This window comes from Mastigoproctus giganteus, chromosome 5 (assembly GCF_048544385.1).
Source record: "Mastigoproctus giganteus isolate SK-2022 chromosome 5, ASM4854438v1, whole genome shotgun sequence".
NCBI lineage: Eukaryota > Metazoa > Arthropoda > Arachnida > Uropygi > Thelyphonidae > Mastigoproctus > Mastigoproctus giganteus.
Window position 1 is genome coordinate 183,310,158 of NC_143579.1, and position 13,762 is coordinate 183,323,919.

A 13,762-nucleotide genomic window follows, 5' to 3' on the forward strand; every position below is an offset into this window, starting at 1 on the left:
GAAATCCCTGAAGAAATTGCTAAAAGAAATACTGTAAAGTCCAACAACAGAAAATAATTCCAAAGTTAATAGAAGTCAGATATACATTTGGAATCCAAAAATTTTGAAACACTATAACAGCTTCTCTGCCCCATGATTAAGTTAAGATGAGAAAGTAAAAATTGAACCCTTTTCATGATTAACTTTTATACTAAGCAGGCGAATGAGTTATACAAAACTGTTAATGAATGCTATATATAAATTAATATATAGTTTACACCTAATAAAATTAATTGTAATAGTATTCACCATAAAGTGCAGGGAAGCCATAGGCTTTTGCTGCACTGGCAAAAAAAAAAAAAAAAAAAAAAAAACCCAAGTAGATAAGAAAATACAAATTATATGCCTTCTTGCTCACACAGGTTACTATCCAATTGACCTTTGAATTTATTCAAACTGTCAGCCTCAACTACCTGCGAGGGCAACTTGTTCCGACAATCAAAAACTCGCTGGCTAAAAGAATACTTGCTACAATCTTATTTAATCCTCAATCCCCATAATTTGAATTTATGATCCCAGTTCTGGAATTATTTATAACAGTGAGTATTCCACCTTCATTCATTTTACTAATCCCTCTCAGAGCCTTATATACCTCGATCAGGTCATCTCTGAGGTGCTTGATTATCAAGCTCTGTAGCCCACATAATCGGAGTCTTAGCATTAGCATTAGCAGGGGCATATGATGCAAGAAAGCAAGCTTATTCAGCATCAGCCAAAAAAAAAAAAAAAAAAACCCACTCCCATTTCACCCCTCCGTTCGTTCGAAATACCTGTCCAGTTGAGCTTTAAATTTGTTTAGGCTATCAACTTCAACAACAAGTGATGGAAGTCGGTTCCACCAACCAACCACCCGCTGGCCAAAGGCAAATTTCCGCACATCTATCCGACATCCGTCCTTCCTCAATTTGAATTTATGCCCTCTGAGGTGATTATTCTGAGAAAGATGAAGAATCCCATTGGCATTGAGCATGCTCAAACCATTCAAAGCCTTATACACCTCTATCAGATCACCTCGCCGGTGCCTAGTCTCCAGACTCTGTAATTTGCAAAACTTAAGCCTTTCTTCGTAAGAGCAACCCTTTGTTCCATTTACTAATCTTGTTGCCCTTCTCTGTACCCGTTCCAGCAGCTCTACATCCTTCTTGAAATGAGGCCTCCAGACCTGTATACAGTACTCAAGATGTGGCCTTACCATTGCCTTATACAAGGGAATAATCACCTCCTTATCCCTGCTAGAAAAATTCCTGTATATCATTGACAAGACACCATGAGCTACTCTTGCAGCTCGTCTGCACTGCTCAGAGAACTTCATATCTGCCTGCACAATTACCCCCAGGTCCTTTTCATTCTCCACCACTGTCAGTGTAGTACCGCAGAGTTGATACGTTGCTCTGGGGTTACTGTTTCCCATATGCAGCACTTTACATTTGTCGATGTTAAACCTCATTTGCCACCTCTCAGCCCATCTGTTCAACCTTTCCAGATCCTGTTGCAGCTGCATAGCGTCAGTATTGTCCTTAACGACCCTGCCAACCTTTGTATCATCTGCAAACTTGGACATTAAACTTGATATCCCATCATCAATATCATTCATAAACACCGAAAACAACAACGGACCCAACACTGAACCTTGAGGAACTCCACTAATAACATTAGTCCACATTGAGCAGTGTCCATTGATTACCACTCTCTGTCTTCTGCCACTCAACCATCCCCTTATCCATAGCAGCAATTTGCCTCCAATGCCACACTGCTCCAATTTGTGCAGCAGTCTTCCATGTGCAACAGTATCAAAAGCCTTTCTAAGATCCAAATATATAATATCAAAGTTATTCCCTGCATCCAGTTCTTTTGTGACTACATCATAGTATCCAATCAAATTGGTCAGGCAAGACCTGCCCTTAACAAAACCATGCTGCATCTGAGCTATAACTGAATTCTTGTCTAGATGATAGTGCAGTACATTTGTCCTTCTACCAATCCCATCATTCGGGTTGCCGATCTTTAGACCCTTTCAAAGAAATTCAATTTTTTTTTCCAGATAACGTCTCTATACTTAAACACAGTATTCTAAATGCAGTCTTACAACTGCCTTATACAGTGGGATTATAATCTCCCTATCTCTACAGGATAGACAAATGTGGTCCTTGAGGTTGTCACAGACATTCTCTCAGATATGCCAGACAAGCTGTACTTGCTACCTGGGAGTCTAAAACGCTGATGGAACTGATATTTGGGTGACACTCAAGTCAAGTGGACCCAATTTCGGGGAAGTCCGGATGGTCTGTGACAGCCAAATTCTCTGCTTGCACCTTCACGATGGTGGGACTGTTAGTAATCCTGGGTATAACCTCCATGCACAAGTACATTGTGGGTGACCACCCAGGTGTGAACCAACGTAAGCAGGGGTCGAGGTGTGGCGCCCACACCACACGGAGGAACGCCGACCCTCTATGTTACCAGGCAGTACTAGGTGATAGATGACTCTCATCAACCGGTGAAATACCACCACTTTGCTTATTGGAAGCTTGAAGTGGTGGAACCCATGTTTAGTCTCTAGAGCTAAGTTCCGGTCAACCCTTCCCTATCTCTTCCATCATGCAGTATGATTGATGACTTTTGAGGTTATGATGAACGTCGTGGCGAGATCCAATATTCCTTACATTTCGAGGGTACAGCTCTAAAACGGTGTTTGCAGGCCGGCCGCTAGTTAGTACACCGGACCAAACCTATTGGTAACTCTCTAGAAGGCTTCCGGATCAGTATAATCTTGCTACCTCTACTCTGCCAGATAGTGACTGGAGGGAGTCCGAGTAGTGTGTATGCAGGGAGCATTGTCGAGGCCACGTTATGTCAAGGATCTGGGTATATTCTTACCACGTGTACGCTATATCCAAAAATTTCATTACTTCATACAGCATGTCCCACCCACGTTTTCTTACCATTGAATACACCATGAATTGTCAAACTAATAGAGCAAGCTTATCTGCGAAAAGATCTAAACCTCCCAAGCACTTCCTAATTCATTTCACAAATATATGTGGTCTCAATTCTAATCTCAACGATGTCCATTTCCACTTGCAGTCTGCCAAACCCCATATACTTTTTCTGACAGAATCTCAGTTATCGGTTGATTCAACTACTGCTCATCTCAGATGCCCAAATTATTCGCTGTATGATTCCTTTCACCTCAAAGGTGGTACTTGTGCATATGTCCGTTCTGATATTCCCTGTCAGAGACTTGTCAATTTGGAATCTCCTCTGGCTTAAAATCTCTCTACCTCATTGTGTCAAATTCATCTTTTTTCTCTACCGTTCTCCCAACTTAACTAATCACTTGGAACTGTTTGACTTGCTCTCTTTGCAACTTGACTTTCTCCAGTCCAACTTTCCTAACAGTGAGGTAATTTTCCTCAGTGATTTTAATGTTCACAACTCCAACTGGCTTCCGCTTTCTAGTCACAACGACCCAGCAGGTCGAGATGCTGAGGCTTTTGCAATTACTAATGACCTAGCACAGATTGTTCATTTACCAACAAGAATACCGGAAAATCCTAATCATACAGCCAATACACTCGATCTTTTTCTCACAAACAACCCTTCTAAGTACACGGTCGAAGTGAGAGCTCCTTTAGGCACTTCAGATCACAACTTGGTGATTGTCTCTTCTCCAATGGAACCTTTATCTCATGGCTATTCCCAACCTCGTGTTGTTTGGCATTACAAGAATGCAAAATGGGATGACCTGCGAGACTTCTTCTCTTCTTTTCCTTGGTCGGATTACTGTTTCAAAACTTCTGATGTCAATGTTTGCTCAGATTGTGTCAGTGAAATTATTCTAGCAGGAATGGAATCCTTTATCCCACACTCCACTTTAAAATCTCGTCCTTTATCTAAACCTTGGTTTTCCAATAAATGTGCTAAGGCTGTTCAAGAGAAGAATGTTGCATATAGTAATTGGCTTGTTTCTAATTCTCAATGTTGCATATAGTAATTGGCTTGTTTCTAATTCTTCATTTTCTGCCTACACCAAAGCTCGCAACAATTGTAAAGCAGTTATTAATTAGTCCAAACTAGATTTTGAACAGGCTAAGAGTAGAAAACTTGCTTCTTGCCCTAATGGTAGCCAAGCATTCTGGTCTCTTGCCAAAGCTATTGGCTGCAACTTTTGCCCATCTCCGCTCTCACCTCTGTCCAAACAAACCAGATGGTTCTGTTGTCACTTCAGCCAAGGTTAAAGCTGACCTGCTAGCATCCCATTTTTCTTCCAGCTCATGTATTAATGATCTTGGTAAAACACCTCCCACCATTCCCAACACGCTCCATTCAATGCCTCCTGTGGTCTTTCGTCAAAAGTATATTAGAAGGATTTTGATTAATCTTGATGCTAAGAAAGCTTCAGGTCCTGATGGTATTTCTCCACTTGTTCTCAAAACCTGTGCTCCTGAACTTACTCCTATTCTTTGTTGCCTTTTTTCACTTTCTTATTCCAAAGGTGTTTTTCCTTCTGCTTGGAAATTTGCTCATATCCAGCCAGTTCCAAAAAAGGTTGACAAATCCCTCCCATCCAATTATCGTCCCATTGCAATTACTTCTACTCTTTCTAAAGTAATGGAGAAATCAATTAACCGCCAACTCTTAAACTATCTAGAAACCTTCCGTCTGATCAACGATCGCCAGTATGGATTCCGTCAGTGTCGATCCACTGGTGATATTCTGGCTTATGTTACCCATTTATGGACTAATTCAATGGAAAGGTTCGGTGAAACACAAGCAGTTGCTCTTGACATCTCAAAGGCTTTTGATCGTGTTTGGCATAAAGGTCTTCTAAACAAGCTTCCATCTTATGGTTTACCAACTGTTTTTAGTAATTGGTTATCCAGTTTTCTCTCCGATCGCTCACTGAGGGTGATGGTAGATGGCTCCCTGTCTTCTAACTTCTCCACTAATGCCGGTGTCCCCCAAGGTTCAGTTCTTTCCCCCACTCTTTTCCTCTTGTATATTAATGACCTTCTTCCATTGACAGGAAATCCTATCCATAGTTCTGCCGATGATAGCACATTGCATTCCACTTTCCATTTTGAGAAACCTTGTCCTGCTCAATCAGCTTCAACTTCTCGAAAATCTGCTACCAATTCCTTAAAAATCGATCTTCAGGTAATTCTCTAGTGGGGCAAAGACAACTTAGTCATATCAACCCTTCTAAAACTCAGTCTTGTCTTATATCTTGAAAAAAGGATTCTTCTGCTCCTATGCTTATCTTTAGTGACACTTCGATTTCTAGGCAAAATGATATATCTCTTTTGGGGATTACCCTTACTTCTAATCTCTCTCTCTTGGCACAAGCACATTACAAATATTGCTTCTTCTGCATCTAAAATACTTGGTTTTCTCTTTCGCTCTCGGCGCTACTTTTCTTCCAAAGAGCTGCTCACTCTGTATAAATCACAAATCCGCCCTGCCATGGAATAGTTCCCACATCTGGGGTGGTGCCCCCAAAACCTCTCTCAGGCTTCTTGATTCCATTCAGAAGAGGGCAGTTAGGTTAATTAATGATTCATCTCTAACAAAGTCTCTCCACTTGCTTTCTCATAGACGTACTGTTTCTGCTGCATGCCTCTTCTACAGATACTTCCATGGGCACTGTTCTTCTGAATTGGCTTCTATAATTCCCGCTCTCTCTTTCAAAACAGTCCGAACTCATGCCGCCACCAGCCAACATCCATTTACTGTCCAACTTCAAACCCACAGAACCAACTTTTCATCTTCCTCATTTATTCATTCAACTGCCGTTTTCTGGAACAACCTTCATACATATTTCCTGAAAATTACAATCTACAGAAGTTCAAGTCCAATGTGAACAAATATCTTCTTTCGTCTTCTCAACCTCCAACCCAAGTATGGTACTAAGTACTATAGGTTCTAATACCTCTCGTGTTTGGGGTTCACATAAAAAAAAAAATAAATAAATTAAAAAAAAATAACACTCAATAAGTCATCAATAGGAAACCATGGGCTTTCTAGGCTGCCTGTTTACACTGTTCAGAAAACTTCATATCTGCCCATATTGTAACTCCCCGATCTCTTTCTTCCTCCACTATTTTCAATTCAACTCCACCGTATGATTTATTTGTGAGTTGCTATTCCCCAAGTGTAAGACCTTGCATTTAGCAGCATTAAAATATAGCTGCTACTTCTCTGACCATCTTTGAAGTCTGTTAAAGTCATCCTGAAGGAGCACTGCTTGGCACTGATCAATAACAACTCTGCCAATCTTTACTTCATCTGCAAATTTTGACATCACACCTTCTATCCCTTTGTCGATGTCATTTATGAAAATGAGAATCAACAGCGGTTCAAGAACTGATCCTTGAGGGACCCCACTCCTGATATTATTCTTACTCCTGGTAAGAACATATCCAGATCCTTGACATAAAATGGCCTCGAGAATGCCTCCGCATACACACTATTCAGACTCCCTCCAGTCACTATCTGACAGAATACAGGCAGCAAGATTATACACTAGCTGATCCAGAAGCCTCCTAGAGAGTTATCAATAGGTTCGGTCCAGTGTACTAACTAGCGGCTGGCCTGCAAACACCATTTTAAGTCCTGTTAAACTTTAACACCACTTTAACTCCTGTTAAAGAACAGGAGTAAGTTCAGGAGCGCAGGTTTTGAGAACAAGTAGAGAAATACCACCAGGACCCTATAGCTTTCTTAGCATCCATTAGCCAAAATCCTTCTGACATATTTTTGACGGAAGACCACAGGAGGCATTGAATGGAGAGTGCTGGGAATTTGTAGCAAAAGCGTAATTTTTTTTCTACTGCTTTATATTTCATCTACTACTGTATTTTTAATCTACATTAATCCACAAAGAATTTTTTTTGGAAAGGGGATACCAGACGTAAACCAAGTTATAACTGGCAGCCAAATGATTTTGTGATAATTGAGAGGAAAGTGGGAAAGAAATTGCTGAAGGTAAAAGTAAACAAGGTGCCTGAGACTGATGGGATTTATCCAATCATTTTAAAAGAATCCGCAAAAGAGGAAAGCAGACTTTTGGCCATAATTATGAGGGCACCCTTGGTTTCAGGGGAGGTCCCTACAGGTTTGTGATGTGAAAATGTCTCACAAATTCAAAAAAGGGGAATTAAAGGGCCAAAGTGAGCAATTACAGACCTATAAGATTTACTTCTGTTCCAGGGAAAATAATGCAGTCATTGGTTAAAGAAGTAATGTAAGACCATCTAAATAGGAATGCAGATATTAGTGGAATGCTTTAGGGTTCGGTGCTTGGCCCATTGTTGTTTTCAGTATTTATTAATGATACTGACAAAGGCAGAGTAGGCTTAATATTAACATCTGCAGATAATACAAAGTTGGCATGATGTTTATTGACAGTTATCAGTTTATTGACAATTATATATTAATTGTGCAGTCTAACATGAAGTTCTCTGAGCAGTGCAGACAAGCAGCTAGGACACTCATGGAGTTTTATTAATGATATATAAGAATTTCGCCAGCAGGGATAAAGATGTGATTATTCTACTGTATAAGGCAATGGTTAGGCCACATACTGCATACAGGTGTAAGTGCCTCATTTTAGGAAAGATGTAGATTTGTTGGAATAGATGCAGAGAAGAGCAATGAGATTAGTGAGGGGGAACAAAGGGGTATTCTTACCAGGAAAGACTTCAGTTCTGCAAATTGTGGAATCTAGAAACTGGAAACCTGAAAGATATCTAAATGGAGTGTTTAAGATTTTGGCTGTCCTGAGTAAGCTAAATTTTGATTATGTATCCTTACTCTTGCTCAAACAAAACACATATAAGGGGATATAAATTTAAAATAAGGAAGAATGGTTGTACAATAGATGTGCATATTTTCGCTTTCAGCCAGAAGGTAAGTGATTGTTGGAACAAACTTCCATCTGGTGTTGTGGAAGTTTAAAATAAATTTAAGGAAGAATTAGACAAATTATTATAGGGATGGGCAAGTGATGTGGGAAGGTTTTTATTTATTTTATTTTATTATTATTATTTTTTGGTTGATGCTGTAAAAGCTTGCTTCCTTGCATCATTTGCCATTACTAATATTAATATTATTAATATTACACCAATCTATAAAATATCCATTAGTCACAGCACCCTATGCCTTCTGCTCTGAAGCACCCCAGTTTAGAACCTTACCGGTAATCCAAACCTGTTCAAGCTTATACAGTATCCTCTCATGAGGGACCGAGTCAAAAGTTTTGCTAAAATACAAATAAACTATGTCGAAATTGTTTCCTAAATCCTGCTCAGGATTAACTGTGTCAAAAGAACCTACTAAGTTAGTTAAACATGATTTTCCCTTAACAAAGCCACGTTGTGTGTCTTTCAGAATGCCACATCTATTTAAATGTTCCTAGATTGGATTGCACTCATTGGCTTTAAGATTTTTATTACCACTGAAGTCAGACTAAATGGTCTGTAATTACAAACTTCACTCTTAGAACTGCTATTATGTACTGGACATACTTTGGCACTTCTCCAATCCAAAGATGCCTGCACAATTAACCTGAATACAGCAGATTCTCAATTTACCGGGATCAGATTAACCGGGACACTTCAAGACTCCAAATTAAAAAAATAAATAAATAAACCGGAAATCATAAAATTCAAGTAATAACTAGAATAAACAGATATTTTGCAAGTCGTAAATAAGCGACGAGACGTGGCGTTATAAGTTGTCATTGGGAGATTAATGTGCCTATTATCTTGCAACTCCCGTTGTCTTCATACCCGCCACTCAAAAAAAAAAAAAAAAGTTTAATTTGTTGTGTCCCGTCGGCAAATTTTGTTTCATTATTTATGTCAGGGATGTGGAAATTTTTTTTATAGTAAATATATACAGTAGATTCTGGTTATTTGGGCCACTGGTTAATCAGGGAAGCTGTTTATTTGGGGCAAATCTTAAAAAACAGAAACCAATTGAGAAAATAGCCAGGGTTTACTTTGCTTAATTGGGACAGCATGCTGTTTAATTGGGGCAGGAGACCGCAGCACTGAAGATTACCCTACGATTGTTTCCGACAGTACCACATGGTTTGGTCGAAATTATGGAGGCCACTACCATAAAACAATTAGCAGTCACTGTTTATTGGACTTTTCTGTTAGTGAAATCTATCATAAACGGACAGTAAACTCGATCTTACTGAATTTGCAATAATACCGACACCTGGAATTCTGTGGGTTATTATGGTAAAATGTGTTGACACTTCCATGAAATCTTCAATCATATAAAAAAATTTATTTTCAGATCTTCCCTTCATTCCTATTTTTAAAGCTTTGTAACTCGTTACTCCGTTCTGACTTGCACATATTGTGTTACTTGCAATTTGTGTGTGCTGTGTTTTGTTATTGATTGCTTATCTTTTTACTATTTTAAATTTTAACACCCACCCACAAATGTCAGTGAACAGAAATGTCAACTAGTTTGTATGTACATATTAATTATTCTGGTTATCATGTATATTCTTCCGATTTTCACGTATCATTTAATTTTTTAATTGGTAAGGTAATAAAGGGTAAATTTGTGTTTAATATATCTTTGCTTTTATAGCCTGTGGATAATATTCCTCCAATTTTCGCTAATTAGAATCGCTGTTTAATAGAATTAAAATTCAATTCACAAACGTGATCACAACGACTGGCGCTTACTGCATATCATATAGTGAACGGTACTTTACTATCATGAGTTCGTCGTAACGTGATTTGATTGTACAGTGAACCAACTGTAAAGGGGGGGGGGAAGTACATTGTATTTTTAACTATTTATGTGAAACTTCGGATAATTGGGGGAGCCGCTTAATCGGGCTAAAATGCACTAGTCCCGATGTGTCCCAAATAACCGGAATGGACTGTATATATATATTTTTTGTTTAGAAATCACGAAAATGATGGGTAAAAGCAAAAGAGTTGCGCTTTCAGTTAAACAAAGACTTGAAATTATTCAAAAGTTTGAAAATGGCGCATCTGTTAAATCTCTAATGAACCATTATAATGTTGGTGACCAAACCATACGTGACATTGTAAAAAATAAAGGGAAGCTATTTGATTTAAAATCGACATTGCAAAAATGAAGGAGCATTGTATTGGACACACGAGTAGTATGTGGTCAGGTTTTTATCTATTGCCATATTTTTTACGTAGATTGCTGAACATTTTTCGATACAGTAAGTCTCCGACTTATGCAATTACAGATTTACGTAAATTTGTTTTCACTCAATTCTTTTTTTTTTTTTTTTTTAATTTTTAGGATTGTAAAATTTAAAACAAAAAAAAAAATAAATAATAATAATAATAAGCAATCAATAAGGACGATCACGACACGCACAAATTGTACAAGTGAGACAGGAGTAACAAGCAAAAAAATAGGAAAAAAAAAAAAAGAGAAGATTCTGACAATTATTTATGGTTTTTTTTATATGACTGAAGATTTCAGTGAAAGGACACACACTTCACCATTATACTGTAAAAACCCGCAGAATTCCAGCTATTGGTATTATCGCAAATGCAATAAGGTCGAGTTTACTACCCATTTATAATAGATTGCGCTAACAGAAATGCCCAATAAAACTGAAAGTGAAAATTGTTTTTATTGACCTCCAGAAATGTGCTTTAGTAAAATGTGAGCTTGTGCGGGGTGATAATAGTGAGTTTTCGCCTTAACCCTGTGAAGTTCTTTACAGAAAATTTCGTTTTGACCGTTATCATGGTGCCAACTAAGAGACAGCGGTACTAGTAAATCTACCAAGAAAAGGAAAGTGATCGATTTGGATCAGAAAATTAAACTAATAAGAATGTATGAAAATGGTCAAAAATTAACAAGTATCGTGCTGAATTCAGATTTGTAAATAATAATATAGTAGCAATATGTTACTATTCATTCCCGAGTTACGTAAAACTCGATGAAGTAAGAAGTCCTGGAACGTATCTCTTACCTATGTCGGGGACTTCAGTATTTTTGGATTAACCAGGAAATCGATTATTCAGGATTTGTTTTTTACCATCTATCCCTGAAAATCGAGAGTCTACTGTAGTTCAGTACACTCCCTCAAAACTACAGGGTATATGCCATCAACTCCAGAAGCCTTACTTCTTTATGCTTAAATGTTTTTTTAATAAACAATCATCTGTAATTACAACATCACTAATTTCATATGGCTAAGCCTCAATTGCACAGCCTCTTCTCAGCATTAAGGATCTTTCATCAGTAAAGACTGATATAAAGTACCTATTCAATTCATCCGCAACATCATCTGGGTTATCTAAGACTTTCTCACACTCAGTGCACAAGGGACTGATCTGATTAGCTTTCTTCTTTGTTGTATTCACATACATGAACAATTCCTTGTCCCCATTCTTTGCTCTCTTAATCAATGCTTTCTCATATGCAACCTTGGCCTCCCTGATCTTATGTTTGGTACTATTACAGATCAAATTTCACTTGTTTATTTGTGAGCCAATTAGGGATATGCATTGGTAACACTCTCTTCCCTAAACTAGCTAATGCTAATGACACAGAAGATACATAGTGCAATGATGGGTTAGTGCAAAATCTTGAAAACTTTACTAAGTTTTACTTCAATGTTTTTCTACATGTATATTTTTCCTGCGGGGGGGGGGTTTGGTTTTTTTTTTTTTTTAGGAGCATTAGCAACTAAGGCCATATTGCTCCGGGATATGCAGTGGTCATTCCCTGACCTTTCCGCATCCTCCATATTTGGTGGTGACGGGCTCGAACCCCGGTCTAATCAAGAAGCGTGTGCTACGCACTGCTGCTCCTTCCCACCTGGCTACGGAGGCGCCTAGGGGGGGGGTACAACAGAAAGATTAGAAACCAAATATTTATCCGATATGCTGGAAATATCTAATTCAACAATTTAAAATCTTAACACTATAAACAGTATATATTTGATCACTAAAATGAGCAGGATCACCATCTTGCCGATAAACAAAAATTTCTCATCTTTTCATATACATATCTTTTACTACCCGAAAAATATGAATGCAGAAAACAAGAATTGAACTTGGCCATTTTTCAACATTTTACAATAAACCACAATGATCATTATCTCTTCTAAAGCATGAGAAATTAAACTTGAAAATATTGGAGTTCATTTTTTTTAATGATAATATATTTTACCTTACCTCATATATAACTAAATGTTCCATTAAAATGCTATAAGAAACACTAATTAGGTGCACAAAATGCATATACAACTGTGATTAACAAAAAAAAAAGAAAAAAATCGAAAAGTTTTAACTTAGAATTAAGCCATAATGAAGGGAGCAAAAAGGTTAAGTGACCCACATATTTTGAGTTAATATTTAACAATTGAAAAGTGAGCAATAAAAACTAGCATTTTCCATATTTGATTAGTGATACAATCTGAATTATTTTCATTATCATTTTAGTATAATAGCAAAATAAGATGTAAAAAATGAAAAAAAAGAACTTTTTTTTTGCTGGTAGACTTACTATTTTCAAAATAATCAGAAACAAAGAATGATAAAAATGCATCCTGCAATTTGCCTGTGTGGGCCAACTGTATCCATCATTAAGAATGCACTATGAATTCTAGAATGTACACTGCATCTAGTCTATAAATAACTGGAAATCTCGTGTGCTTTAACCTTTAGATCAGATTATCTAAATAATTATTTATTGTAATTTAGCTAGAGGATCAATACCACTTAAATATTAAGTGTATGTAACTGATCTCTTTTATTTTTCTTCTCACTACACTGCTTTAATCTTTAGGAAAATGCTCTACATGGCAGTTTGAAAATGCTTGTGGGTTCACCAAAACAATGGTATTTTTATTTGAATACCTACACTGGTGAGAAATAAATAAAGGAACAAACAACAAAAATATGATTTTAAATACAAATAAAATTAGTACAAAATAATTGTTTACAAGGTTACAGCATACAAATTCAATAACCAGATAGAAATAGCCTGTTTGTGAAGCTTCTGTAGTTCCCATTCACTGCTTTCACCATTCCAATTCTAGATAGCTAATGTTATGCACATGTCACAAAGACACTATTTAGATGCTTCTTTGAGCAACAGGATATTCTTTATGCAACAGGAGGAAAGGGACAGGACAAATCAAGTTGAAGTGGCTCAGCAGCCAAATATGAACAAGCTTTGTAAGCAGATTGAGTTAAGAGCTGTCTGAAGCTGTTCTCATATCACTTCCATGCAAGATGGCTGTTATCTGGCACTAATTGCAAAACAATCACAGAGACTTTACAGAATGACAACTTGCTTAAGTGCTTGAGGGATACATAATACTTTCAATGGAACTAGGCATGCAGAGATTCTACACAGAGAGACTTCACCATTTGAAAGGGTGGCAAGTTCAAGGGACAAGTTCATTTTACAGGATCTTTCTACAAATGAAGTTACATATAATCCCTTTGTTAAAGTGATTAATAAAAAATTTATATTTGAACTCTGTAAACATTTCTTAATTTAATACCAAAATTCAAAAGTCAGAAAGTTTCTAAATTTCAGTATTAAACTGTCCCATGCCACAAAGTTACATGTTTTTCTAAGAATACAGGCATATTTATTTTCAGGATCCCTTTTTTGAATCTATGGCAATGAGCACTTTGGAAATACTAAATTCTAACAAGTTTTCCACAAAATTCATGGATAAAAAAGG

General features: G+C 37.3%; 1 protein-coding gene across 1 annotated transcript in view; it reads right to left on the reverse strand.

The window, feature by feature from the left end:
• Nucleotides 1–13,762, reverse strand: part of 128up (GTP-binding protein 128up) — a 142,543-nt gene that overhangs the window by 102,323 nt on the left and 26,458 nt on the right. The gene's annotated exons all lie outside the window — the stretch shown is intronic.